This window comes from Chiloscyllium punctatum, chromosome 4, assembly GCF_047496795.1.
Source record: "Chiloscyllium punctatum isolate Juve2018m chromosome 4, sChiPun1.3, whole genome shotgun sequence".
NCBI lineage: Eukaryota > Metazoa > Chordata > Chondrichthyes > Orectolobiformes > Hemiscylliidae > Chiloscyllium > Chiloscyllium punctatum.
Genome location: NC_092742.1, coordinates 73,601,410 through 73,615,699, shown reverse-complemented (window position 1 = coordinate 73,615,699; position 14,290 = coordinate 73,601,410).

The following is a 14,290-nucleotide window of genomic DNA, read 5'->3' as shown; positions in this document are numbered from 1 at the left end:
TATGCTGCCTGAAATCCAAACTTTCAGTGGAATTTCACACCAATGCAGCTCAGTCAGATAACCTTATAACAAAAATAACATGTCATCACTTACTCATTCCAACAGCTGGCTCCTCATACCAATACTTCACATTGTGCTTTCTGTTGATATGGTAGCGAGGAACCTTTTTCACATAGTAAATTATTTTGCGATTCTTCTGTTCCAGGCCATCATTAGGAGTGTGTGTATAAAGGGCAGCTTTTGATTTTGCCAACATTGCATTGTTGCTTTTATTGTTCCCTGAAGGAAATTAGAAATTTACAAAGAGAAAATAAAACCGGAAGTCAGCTTGCATAAATATCACAGAATACTCAAAATCCTATCTTAAATATGCCTGATCTGTTAACTCTATTGGAAAGGGATCCATAGGAAAAACAGACCTTACTCCTGCCGAGAGAGATAAAACCAATAGAAAAGAGAATAAAGTGTTCCTGATTATTAGAAATAATCACATTTCAGGTTCTTTTCAGAAGCAAGCTAGTTCAAAACACTGATTAGTTCATGGTCAACCAATGTTCCATATTGTTGTCCAAAGTTCCAATAAGTGTTGAGTTTTCCGATGGGGGAAAAAACAATGGATTTCAACCTGTCAATATCACAGGAAGTTGCAGAAAGTCTATCTCATTCATGACTTCTCATTGAAGATGCAATTGGACAGCTATGAAATCAGAGGTGAGTCACACGATCAAGAAGAGATCACAGTCAGAGTGAAACACAGCCTGAGTGACTATATAGTTTGGGTACTTTGGAAGCAGCATCAGAATAGAACTCGTAAGTCCTTCTTTTCTTTCTCCATTTAAAAAGTTTAAAATTCAGTAGTCTAGTGAAAAGGTGAGTGAGGAAGCTGACTCAGCTGACTGAGGGACAGTCATTAGTCAATCATTTGAAACCTGAATCCAGAGAGAGCCTGTTGAAAGCATTTAATCAGGAAATTTTGCATGGTTAGGAAGGAGAGCTCACATGTGGTATAAGACACAGCCTGAGTGAGTATATAGTTTGGGGAATTTTGAGACAGTGAAAATTTGGTGCAGAAGGGAAGAGATATTTTTTATTCACTTTTATTGTCTCATTGTTTGTCGGGATTTTATTCATGAGGATAAATTGAAGGGGGCCGCGCCCCCTAACAAAAGAGTGATGTCACAGGTAAACCATAAGTCGATTGGTTGGTGATAGCAACTAATTTGGCTCTATAATAGATTACTTCCAGATTGAAGATAAACAGGCTCCAAACTAAAAAACCAATGGGAATTTCTTTTTAAAAATCAAATTAAGAACTAAGTAAATAAAGCAGAGATGCAGGGCCAGGCTATGTGTTGTACCTGCATGATGTCAGAGCTGGTGGACCCCATTGTGTTTCATACATGACTATATCTGTAGGAAGTGGTGCTTGCTTGGGGAACTCTGGCTCAAAACTGATGAGCTGGAGTCTGAGCTTCAAGCATTGCAACACTTCAGGGAGGAGGAGAATTACCTCACGCTCCTGAGATTAACTACCTCAAATTCAGTCAGTGATCAGGGACAGGAGCATGTGACTTTGAGTGACACAGGTAGAGGGATCCAGGAGACAGTGCTGAACGAGTGTCAACACTTGAGCTTGTCTAACAGGTTTGAGATTCTTGCTCCCTGTGTAGATGAGAATGGGGGCTATAGGGAAGATGTACAAACTCCCCATAGCACCATGGTGCAGGCAGCCATTCAAGAGAGGTAGAAAGGAGCAATTTAGTTGTAATTGTAGCTTGTACAGTCAAAGAAATGGATGCTGTAATATGTGGCCAGCATTGAGAGTCCCAAAAGCTATGTTGCCTGCCTGATGCCCAGGTCCACGATATCCCATCTGCAGAAGAACTTGGAATGGGCGGGGAAAGATTCAATTGTAGTGGTCAATGTAGGTACTAGTGATTTAAGTAGAAAGACATTTTGCTAAAGGAATATAAGAAGGTTAGGGGCTAAATTAAAAAACAGAACAAAAGTCCAAAACTAAAGGGCATAGGTTTAGGGTGAGAGGGAAAAGATTTAAAAGGGATCCTCATATGGAATGAACTGCCAGAGGAAGTAATGAAGGCTGGTGCAACATTTAAAAAGCATCTGGATGGGTACATGAATAGAAAGGGTTTAGAGGATGTGGGCCAAGTGCTGGCAAATTGGACTAGATTAATTTAGGATATCTGGTTGGCATGGGCGAGTTAAACCAAAGGGTCTGTTTCCATGTTGTACAGCTCTATGACTCTGGGTTATTACCTCAGTCACAAGCAAATTAGCACAAGGTCAACGATTAAAAAGGTAAACGTGTGGAATGGGAAAGAGAGAGCTGTGCCAATGGGACTGGCTCCACTTGAATCATGCTGGGACCAGAGTGCTGGTGAATCGCACAATTAGGGTTGTAGATAGGCTTTAAACCAAACTAAATTGTGGGTGGAGGGCTCAGTTGCGTGCCAATTGAAGATGGCCCAGCAGAACAATTAATAGGAGAGTAAGCACGGAAAGGGTCAGGAATTTAACTTCAGGCATGGCAGATAAGGGAACAACCATGAGATGGGGTCAGTCAACATAGACTGATGGCGTTGTGTTTAAAGCACACAACATACAAAACAAAGTAAATTAGCTTGTAATGCAGATTGAAACTGGCGAGTAAGATGCTTTGGGTATTATGGAGACATGGCTACAAGGGGATCAGGACTGGGAACTTAATATTCAAGACTACACATCCTATCAAAAGGACAGGCAAATGGGCAGAGGGGGCAGGGTTACTTTTTTAGTATGAAATGAAACTAAATTAATAGCAATAAGTGACATAGAGTCAGAAGGCATAGAACCTGTGTCGCTGGAGTTGAAGAACCGCAAAAGAGAACATGCCCTGATGGAATTTATGTACATGCCTCCGAGCAGTAGTCAGGATGTGGGATAGAAAATACATCAGGAGATAGAAAAGACATATAAGAAAGGCACTATTATAGTAATCATGGGGGAATTTCAATAGATAGACTCAGATAGACTCAGAAAATCAGCTTGGTAGTGGATCTCAAGAAAAAGGAGTTTGTGGAATGTCCATGAGGTGGGTTTTTTGAAGCATTATATGATGGACCCCACTAATGAGGCAGACTTATTTAGGGAGCTTAAGGTGAAGGATTCCTGAGGAAACAGTGACCATAATATGATAGAATTTACCTTGAAGTTTGAAAGAAGAAGCTGGAATAAGATACAATAGTCTTACAATTGAGTAAAGATAACTACAAAGTAAAGATAACTACAAAGACATGATAGAGGAGCTGGCCAGAGTTGATTGGAAGAGGAGCCTAGCAGGGAAGATGGTGGAGCAGCAATGGCAGGGGTTTCTGGGAGTAAGGCTGGAGGTACAGCAGAAATACATCCCAAGGAAGAAGGAACATACTAAGGGGAGGATGAGGCAACCATGGCTGACAGGGGAAGTCAGGACAGCATAAAAGCAAAAGAAAAAGCACACACTGCATTGAGGAGAAATTTAGCAAGTTTGAATCTACTTGGATTTCCAGAAGGCCTTTGATATGGTGCCCCACTGGTGGCTGCTAAATAAGATAAGAGCCCATGGTGTTAAGGACAAGGTTCAGGCATTGACAGTGATTGGCTGACTGGCAGATGGCAGATAGTGGGATTAAAGAATTCATTTTTTCAGGATGGTAGCTGGTGACTAGTGGACTTATTTAAAATATTTTTCACAGGATGATGGTGTCACTAGTTAGGCAGCATTTATTGCCTATCCCTAATTGCCCAGAGGACAGTTAAGAGTCAATCACATTGCTGTGCGTCTGGAGTCACATGTAGGTCAGACCACGTAAGGAAGGCTGGAGGCTGGAAGAACACAACAAGCCAGGTAGCATCAGGAGGTGGAGAAGTTGACGTTTCGGGTGTAACCCTTCTTCAGGACCTCACTTAGACCAGGGCAGTTTCCTACCCTAACAGGCATTAGAGAACCAGAATGGTTTTTGCTGCCAATTGACAATGGATTCATGGTTGTCCCATTAGGCTCTTAATTCCACCATTTGCTGGAGCAGGATTTGAACCCAGGTCCCCAGGATATTACCTGGGGCTCTGGATTAACAGTCCAGTGATATTACCACTACGCTGTCACCTTTTACAGGGGTTAGTGTTGGGACACAATTATTCCTGTTACACATTAAAGAGCTGGATGAAGGAATTGAGGGCATTATTGTTAAGGTTGCAGTTGCAGATGACACAAATTTTAGTGGAGGGACAGCTGGTGTTGAGGAAGTGGAGAGGGACTTGGACATGCCAGGAGAGTTGACACAGAAGCGGCAGATGGAATACAATGTGGGAAAGTGTGAGGTATGCACTTTGGTGGAAAGAATAGTGCTATAGATTATTTTCTAAATGGGGAAAGGCTTCTGAAATGTGAAGCATAAAGGGACTTTGGCACCCCTGTTTAGAATTCTCTAAGGTTAATATGCAGGTTCGGTTGACAATTAGGAAGGCAAATGCAATGATAGCATTCATTGCAAGAGGGCTTGAAAAATAACAGCAGAGATGTACTGCTGAGGCTGTAATAAGGCTCTGGTCAGACCGCTTTGGAATACTGTGAGTAGTTTTGAGTCCCATTTCTAAGGAAGGGTGTGCTGGCATTCGAGAAGACCAGAGGAGGTTTACAAGAAAGATCCTGGGGATGAAGGGCTTGTATGAGTACTTGGATATGAACTCGATAGAGTTTAGAAGGATAAGGAGTGATTTGATTGAAACTTAGAGATTACTGGAGAGGCCTGGATAGAGTAGATGTGGAGAAGATGTTTTCACTAGTAGAAGAGATTACACCTCAATGTCACAGACTCAGAGTGAACGGATGACCCTTTAGAACCGAGATGAGGAGGAATTTCTTCAGCTAGAGAGAAGGGTTAATCTGTGGAACCCTACTGCAGATGGCTGTTGAGGCCAAGTCATTAAATGTATTTAAGGCATACATAGCTAAGTTCTTGATTGGTAAAATAATCATAGGCTATGGGGAAAAGGCAGGAAAATGGGATTGGGACATATATCAGCCATAGTCTAACAGCAGAGCAGACTTGATGGGCCAAATGGCCTAATTTTACTCCAATATTTTATGGTCTTGTGATTGTGAGTTAATGTTTGGTTTTGCTAGTTTGATTTGGTTTTAGCTTTATGAAAAGTTGTTTTCATATCTAACAAATGAGGGGAAATCAAATAGCTAATACAAGAGAAAGGGCCCAAACAGGTATTTTGTAACTCAGTGAAAGTGACCATCTAGCTGCGGAGTGGAAAAATAATGGAAGAGAATACACTGGCTTTATTAACAGGTGAGAATGTAATCATGGAATGATATAGCACAGTCTTCCACAAGGATGAGTTATATATGAGGATTTGAGGTTAGTCTCCTGGATGTAGGTTTGCTCGCTGAGCTGGAAGGTTCATTTCCAGACATTTCATCACCCTACTAGGGAACATTTTCAGTGGGCCTCCGGGCGAAGCACTGCTGATGATTCCTGCTTTCTATTTATATGTTTGGGTTTCTTTGGGTTGTTGATGTCATTTCCTGTGGTGATGTCATTTCCTGTTCTTTTTCTCAGGGGGTTGTAGATGGGGTCCAACTAGTTGTCTTTGTTGATAGATTTCCAGTTGGAATGCCATGATTCTAGGAATTCTCGTGCGTGTCTCTGTTTGGCTTGTCCTAGGATGGATGTGTTGCCCAGTCGAAGAGGTGTCCTTCCTCATCTGTATGTAAGGATACTAGTGAGAGAGGGTCATGTTGTTTTGTAGCTAGTTGATGTTCATACATCTTGGTGGCTAGTTTTCTGCCTGTTTGTCCAATGTAGTGTTTGTTACAGTTCTTGCACGTTTTTTATAAATGACATTAGTTTTGCGAATTGTCTGTATAGGGTCTTTCAAGTTCATTAGCTACTGTTTTAGTGTGTTGGTGGGTTTGTGGGCTACCATGATGCCAAGAGGTCTGAGTAGTCTGGCAGTCATTTCGAATATATCTTTAATGTAGGGGAGAGTGGCTAGGGTTTCTGGATGTGTTTTGTCTGCTTGTTTGGGTTTGTTGTTGAGAAATCGGCGGACTGTGTTCATTGAACGAAGCTGCATCAGAACATTATTTCAACAAGCCAACACACACTGCAGCACTGAGGAACTACACAGAGCAGAGGAAAATCACTTATACTGTACCGTGTATTCAAAAAGAATGGGTACCCAATGAACACAGTCTGCCAATTTCTCAACAACAAACCTTGTTGCACAGTAGTATTTGTACAAATATTTGTTCACTCTTTCAAAACCTCCAGAGTACTCACATTTTCGACCCAAATGTGAAGTTTGAGCCAGAGATGTCAGTGTGGGAATTTTATACAGCTTTCCCCCAAAACTGTTCCACTATTTTGAAACAAGGTAATTGAGAGAACAATAGTTCTTGATTTCAATTACTGATTGAATCATGTGCCAAATGTTCAACAGGGTTGACTAAGTGACATCCATTTGATTGTTGTAATACTATAGCTTCATCCCAGCATTGGTCATTTTTTTTGTAATGAACGCTATCAGCATCAAATTTGGTGTGAAACATTAATGTGGATGAGTATCAGATTTGTACTGAAGCTAAAATAGAAACTATGTTGTTTTTTTTTCAAGTATTCCTTCACTGTGCTTTCACTTCAATTCAGTTTCTAACAATGATGACATTAAGACAGATTTAAGTTGTATCAATGTCATAAACTATAATAATGTAACTGCTTTCAATCAGACATTAGTGTGAGGAAAGAGTAATAAGTGTACTATTCTGGGAAACATTTTTAATTTGTCAAAATGCCTCAATACCAACTTTAACCTTTGATCTGTTTTAGTTACCCCTAATTTGCAAATACAGCCTTTGCAATCATCCATTGATAGCTATCAGGGCTAATTTACCTGTCCTCCCATTCAGCTGCTAGACAGCAATAGTACACCTGAACTCTGTTCTGACCTTTGTCCCTTAGCCTGCTGTAAGTTTGAGTTCATTTTCTAAAGTTGCAGGTATTCCAGCACAGGCACACAGCCTACCACCTGGAGGTGGGTGAGGAAAATAGGTGCCGGTGCAGACCTGCGAGGGATGCAGCAGCAGGAACAGCCACTGACATGAAAGGTTTCCGGTTTTGCCAGAAGTCCTAACTAGAAGACCACTACTCTCTGGTCCTGCAAAACAGAAAAAAAAAGACTTGCTTTGAATTCTGTTTCTTTTACTGCCAATTCTTTAACATCAACACCTTTCCAATGCTGAAAGGAAAATAATGAGTTGAAAGGTCAGCAAAGTCATTAGTATGGCAGCCCTTAGCTGGAGCCATGGTAGATCATAGATATGTCACATATTTATATAATTTGAAGACACTTGAGTTGCAATGAGTTCAGTTCATATGTATGCCTCTGGAAATCCACATACGTTTGAAAGGAGTGCTGGGCTTGTCAAATTACAAGGTTTGCTGTGCAAATATAAAGGATGGTGATTTATTCCAGGGCATGGGAAAGCTGGAGGGAGTAAATGCCGTGATTAACTGATAGTGTCATTTGAGATACTGCCAAATGGCAAAGGTCCTCATGCAGCTGGATCCTCTGGTTCCTACAACTTTTTAATGACCTCTCCCTCGTGATGTTGTGTGGCCTCTTGCTCCAGCTTATCCATATGGGCTCCTCATTGAAGATCAAAGTTATGAAGCATGCAGCACACGGAATGATTCATGAAACTGTACCAGAGGAACTGTCAAAGCAATAGAATCAGTGACAACTCCTAAAGAACACATGCACCTCATTAAATCTGCACTGCTGCTCTCTACGAATGGTGCAAAGAGATCATGAGTCACAGCTGCATGTTACATTTCTGGTTTCCACCTTGCACTGTTCAGTCAGAAATAAATATAAGAAGCTGGACTATATTTTAATAGGGGCATCATAACTTGTACTAGAGAAGCATGCATTCACCTTCACCATCCTGTGCAAATGGTCACTGAAGAACTGTACACAGGCTGACTGATAGTCCCTCAAGCTCCTGTACAATGCAGTATTCTCTGCAACAACAATGACTTTCATTTATATATTGCCGTTAACATAGTAAACCTTCTCAAATTGCTTTCGGGAGCAATGTCACAAAGTTTGACACTAAGCCACACAAGGCAGGATTAACACAGTTGACCTGTGGAACCTGAAACAGAATTAATATTTGAGTCAAAGCCAACTCTCCTTCAGAACATTGAAGTTTTGTTTCTCTCTCCACAATGCTGCCAGACCTGCTCATGTTTCCAGCACTCTCCGGGATTTTGTTTTCCAGCATTTGCAATATCTTGCTTCTAATTTAGGTTATGGTTCAATTCTTGTCTTATGTAATATCCCTGAAAGGCTGGGAATGGTTTTTGGAATTAACAGCATGTTTGGAGAGAAAAGAAAGTTTTGACATGGTCTGACACTTTGAAAGGGGGGTCAATTTTTTTTTCTGGACATCATAATGACAGTGGATTTGAGGAGAGGGTGATACTATCACATAATAGTGCAACATGTGTGGGTCAGAGAATTGAGTTGACAATCTTATAAGCCATACTTTATACAGCATTTACACCTTTTTAGCAAGGCTTTCTTCCTGTAATGTAGTTTTACTGAATTTGTCTTCCATTAAAAGGGAATGGAGCTGAATTCAGCAATGTCCAAAATGCACAGATCCTTTACGGACATTATCCCAAATACCTTTACCTTTAAGTTATCTAGCAACCTAATTTTGTTAAAAAAACTTTAGAAAAAAAATCAATCTGTCACTATCATATGTTCGACTCATTTGTCAAAGATTCCAACTGCATCCCTAGCCACTTGCTCAGGTGAAATCAGGTCATGTGAAATCTCAGCACACAGTCTCGTATCAATTCCCACATCCTGTCCAAAACTGCTCATTTTTATCTTCACAACATGTGTCACTACTGACTATGCCAATCCCTCAACACAATAAAAATATTTATCCACTGTTCTGCCATCTGTACACTTGATTTCTACAATATACTCTGTGCTGTCCTCACTGACCAATTTGTCTAAAACTCAATTACTTTTGCACGAAATACAGGCATACAATATCTGTCACTTCAATTGCCATTGACCTACATTAACTCCCTGTCTCCCAGCACTGTGAATTCAAACTCCTCACTGTTTTCATTACATCTATCCATAGCTTCAATGTATCCTGCCTCTTCAGGCTCTTGCAACTTAAATTTCTTTTCTCAAGCTTTGTAGCTTCTTACTCTGGATTTCTTACACTTTCCATTACTACAACTTTGGTCAAAATCAGAAGTCACAGAACAACAAGTTATAGTCCAACAAGTTTATTTGAAATCATAAGCTTTTGGAGCATTGCTCCTTCATTCAGTGAAGGAGCAGCATTCTGAATGCTCGTGATTTCAAATAAACCTGTTGGACTATAATCCAACGTTTTGTGACTGACTTCTGACTTTGTCCACCACAGTCCAACACCAGCACCTCCACATCCATCTTTAGTGACAAAGTGTTCCAGGGCTTTGGCACAACTTCTCGTTACAGTCCTTTATTTCATTCAGTCTTTAGAAGTCTGTCTAAAACACAGGCCAGTGTTCAGTGAAGACTTAAATCCTATCTCTTAAATCTCTCACCATCACTTAGTGTCATCTTTTTATATTTCTTTTCTCCTCAAGTTGCTTTATGAAGTTTGCGTATATCAAAGGCTGCTGAATTTTTTAAAAATTCTCAATACCTCTTGAAGGGATCCCTTCCCACATTTTTACTCCAGTTTTAAAAGAATATTGAACTTTGGTTAAGAACCAGACAGCGAAGGAGAAAAGCTATGCACTTCCTCGTGTTGACCCATTGATTCTGAACATTACTATCAAATAAAGTTCTGGCGAATTCAACACAGGAATGTATAGGCTTCTTCAGTGTGCGCGCTCGTCACTTTGGCCATTCACAGTCTCCCTAAAGTTCTGGGGAGGCCCGTATTACATACCCCAGTTTGCCAGTATTCATTCATCATACTGTCACAGTTTGATAGCGCGGTTTGGAGGTAATTTGGCAGAACTTAACGTGGAAAATATGGAAATAAATAAAACTTTAGCCTACGTTGCACAAACCCGTGCATGGTTTGTCACCGTTTTATTTTAAAGATTGCATGGACCAAAAAGCTTAAAATAAAGTGTACCTATGTTTTCAGACTGGAGCTGCTTTCTGTTGCTGATATAGTTTTGAAGGCGCTTCCAGGCCACTCGAGCGTCTTGCTTCCAGTCTTCCGATTGCATTCCCTTCTCAATGTTCGCACCTAAGAAGGTCCAAATCACAGGCCGGTTATTGCAAATAGTGGGTTCACACATCCCATTAGTTTTTGCACCACTTCTCCCTTTCCAGTTCTAGACCCCAGATATGGTACACAGTCTCACCGTAAATCGCAAATGAACACACCTCCTGCTCCACGAACGGGGCCCAAGCCGAAGGTGCAGTTTGAAAGTATTTGTGCACTATCCCTCATGGTGTGTTCAGCTGTTGCCGGGACAACAGTGGACGCGGAAGCGGGGTAAATGTGTAAAGGCTGGGAGTTGCCAGCCCCGGCCACTGCTCTCGCTTTGAGTGCGCTGAACTTGCACTTTGCTGTGAATGAACAGTCTTTGCTACAAGAGCGTACAGCTCCAGAACTGTACAGATAAGCTGATATTTCTCTTCCTTGATTGTTTTATGAGACACACTTATATATTACTACTGCAACAAAGTTAAAACTTGAACGTGTGTTGTCCCGGACTTGGCAGAGAAAACTAAATAAGCACAGGCTGTCAAAGGTCAGATGGTATCAGCAAGTTATTGTATATATCCGTTGTTGCATCGTCCATTGTGCATACTACCCCCAGCCATGGTCATCAATCATTGAAAGACAGGATCTTAGAAAGCTCTGATTCATAAAAGAAAATCATTAAGTTGTGCCATCTGCTCCAGGAATATCATCAATTCATCAGGAAGTTAGCACTAGGCGTGAACAACGTTTGCTACTTTCCTGCCAATAGATGGATTAAGGAAGTAATAAATGCATTATTTTAAAACACCCAAAAGTTTCATTGTATTCCTCAAGTCAATGTTCAAAAATATGAAGTGTATTCAAATTTCTTAAAAGATTTGTCTTCCATAGCATTGACATTAGGGACATTCATATATTACAGTGTTAACAAATTTACAACACATTGCCTTGAAATTAGTTGAGAAAAAACTGTAATGACAAATTAAAGCTTCAAAATAATAAAAAAAAAGACATTTTAAACTTTAGGAATGTTCGAAAAGCATTCTTTTTGTAGTTGTATGTAGAGTAGGGCAAATGCTAAATTAGGCAAGTGTCTTTGGTGAACACATATAAATATCTTTTCTGCTGTCGTTATTATAATTGGGCCATCCTGACATTGAATAGTGCCAATGAGAAAAAATAGCAGCAATGCGCAAAACTCCCCAGCGAAACTTGTTGGTTCTACCAAAAACTGCATTCCTCCCCCAAATTCTGACCTGAATTGCATTCTTTAAACACATGGTCAGCGAAAAAGTGTGTTACTGTTGCCTGACACTGGGAATAAAACATTGAGACCATTAAGGAGGACAACCATGCTTGGTTCTTTACATTATATTCATGGATATACTTCATGGATTATGAATAGAACTGACAAAATATTAGACATTTAGCATATTCTTGGAATATTTTCTGCCGTAGTGTGAAAAGTTTTAAAAAAGAATCATTCACAGTGTAACATGGCCTAGTTTATTCCAACATAGAATTTGCACAGAATTCTCAAAATGTAACCAGGACAACATTTTTACCAAATATAGTAAACAATTCAACAAACAGAAAAAGAGCATTTCTGGGTGTGGTTTTAGGTCAAATTATCAAAGGGAAAATATTTTGGTTTTGGAAATTATAATTCAGGTAGATTTAGTGTAGTTATAGAAGAGGACAAACATAGACCAGGAGCAAAAGATTTCAAGTATATTTAGTTAGTTTTATCCACCTGAGACATGATTTTGGAACAGCAATCTGAGAGGCAGTCAGAGGAAATAGAGAGGATTCACAGCAAATACTTCCACAAAGAGAAAGTGGGACCCCTAAGCTGAGAGCCCTCGAATGTCAAAGAGCATACAAGTGTGAGACAAACATTGGAACGTTCACAGAGATATTAAAAGCTAAATACTGCTTTGACAAACACAGAAAGTGCAGGGGGTGACATTTTAAAAAAAGAAATGAAGAAAACAGAGATCATGAAAGAATATTGATAAGTAAAGTCAAAGAAAATTTAAGTATGTTTCATGAATATATAAAAAACAATAGGATTTCTGAGGCTAATTATATACCAAAAAAGGTAGACTGTATGTAGAGACAGAAGATGTTGGCTTTGTTCTTAATAAACACATTGGAAATACTAAGGGAGTTAGCAATTTTGAAAGTAGATAGTGTCATCCCAGATGAAATGTATCCCTAGCTCTTAAGAGATGCAAGGTAAAAAAAGATACCTGAGGCTTTGATCATAATTTTCCAACTTCCTCTGGCAACAGGCATATAGTCTATAAACTTGAGGGTTTCTAATATTGTATCATTGTTTAAAAAGGAATAAGGGACAGACTGAGCAATTCCAAACCAGTTAATGCAATGCCAGTGACAGACACATAATTGGAAAAAGAGTCAAAAGAATGGAATCAACCTTTAGTTAGAAAGACAAATATTATCCACATGAATTTCAAGTCAGCAATCTTTCTTTGTCTAAGTTTAATTCTGTCAGACCTATTGAATATTTATAGAATATTAAGTTTTTGTTTCAGATTCCCAGCATCCATAGTGTTTTCCTTTCTTCAATAATTAATTGAAGACAGTCAACATGGATTTCTTAGTGGAAGATTGTATTTCATTGAATTCTTTGAGGAGGTAATGATGAGGGTCAATGAAGTTAATGCGTTTTATGTAGTCTAAATGGATTTTAATAAGGCTTTGGCAACATTCCTCACTGTGGACTGATCGAAAAAGCATGGACTCCGAGGGCATGTGGCAAGTTTGATTGAAAACAATTTTGTAGTAAGGAATGAATGGAAATAATGTGACTGCAAGGCTGTTTCCAGTCAAGTCTATTGGGCTCAGCACTGACCCTTTGATTTTACAGGTCTATATCAATGATACGGGAGATATGACTAAGAATGTTGCAGATGATATGACAATTGGCCGCACGGTTGAGAGAGAAATATAAACCTGGAGATTGCAGACAAATATAATTGGCCTGGTGAAGTGTGTAGAAAGGTGGCAAATAAAACACAATCCAGAAAAGTGGGATAATGCATAGGGGGAGGTCAACAGGCAAAGGAATACAAAATAAATGGTGGGTTACTGAGAAGTGTAGAGGATCAGAAGGACCTTGGAATGCATGACTACAGATCTCTGAAGAAAAAAGGACAAGTAGATAAGATGAGTAAGGAAATATATAGTTAAGTTGTAAGCAGGTATTTATTAGTTGAAGCATACATTGGAAGAGGATGGAGGCGATTCTTAAATTGTACACAATATTAGCTTGGCCAGTACTGGAAAATAGTATGTAGTTCTGATCAATCTGGTCACAGGAAGGATACAATCACATTAGAGTGAATACAGGGGATATTTAAGAGAGACAGACTGCCTGTAACAACAGAAGGCTGGCTGCACCACATGCTGTCAGTGAACACTGCCTGGTTCACTGCTGAAGAAGGCCGCAATGTGCCACACACCTGGTGCTATGCTATAATCAGGTAAATGAGTTGGCATTAGCAGATTCACAGGATCAGTCACAAATCACAAACCCTGTGTCCAAGAAATAGTGCACAGCAACTTTTAGCATTTTTATATAAAAACAATGTTACTTTTATTTTTGTCTTTTTAATTTCTCGCTTTTCCTGTACCTAATTTTAAACTGAATTCATCCATTCTAATTTACAGGTCCTTGTATATTTTATTTCACAATCTTGATCTGATTGATTCAGAAGATACACTGATATTCTGTTTTTAGTCAAATCCCAGATACCTGGGTTCCCTCATTCTGAATTTATGAGATCACACTTTCAACAACTTGTGACACATTGAGTTTAAATGACCAACAAGTTCAACAGATGGTGAATGGTACTCGATGCGCTGTTACAGCAAATTATAGCCCATTGATGAAAATAGATAAAGCCAAGTTACAGTTAAACAAAAACGTAAACAGCAACTTAATGAAAAGCCTTTGAAAGGTCGAAAAAAATA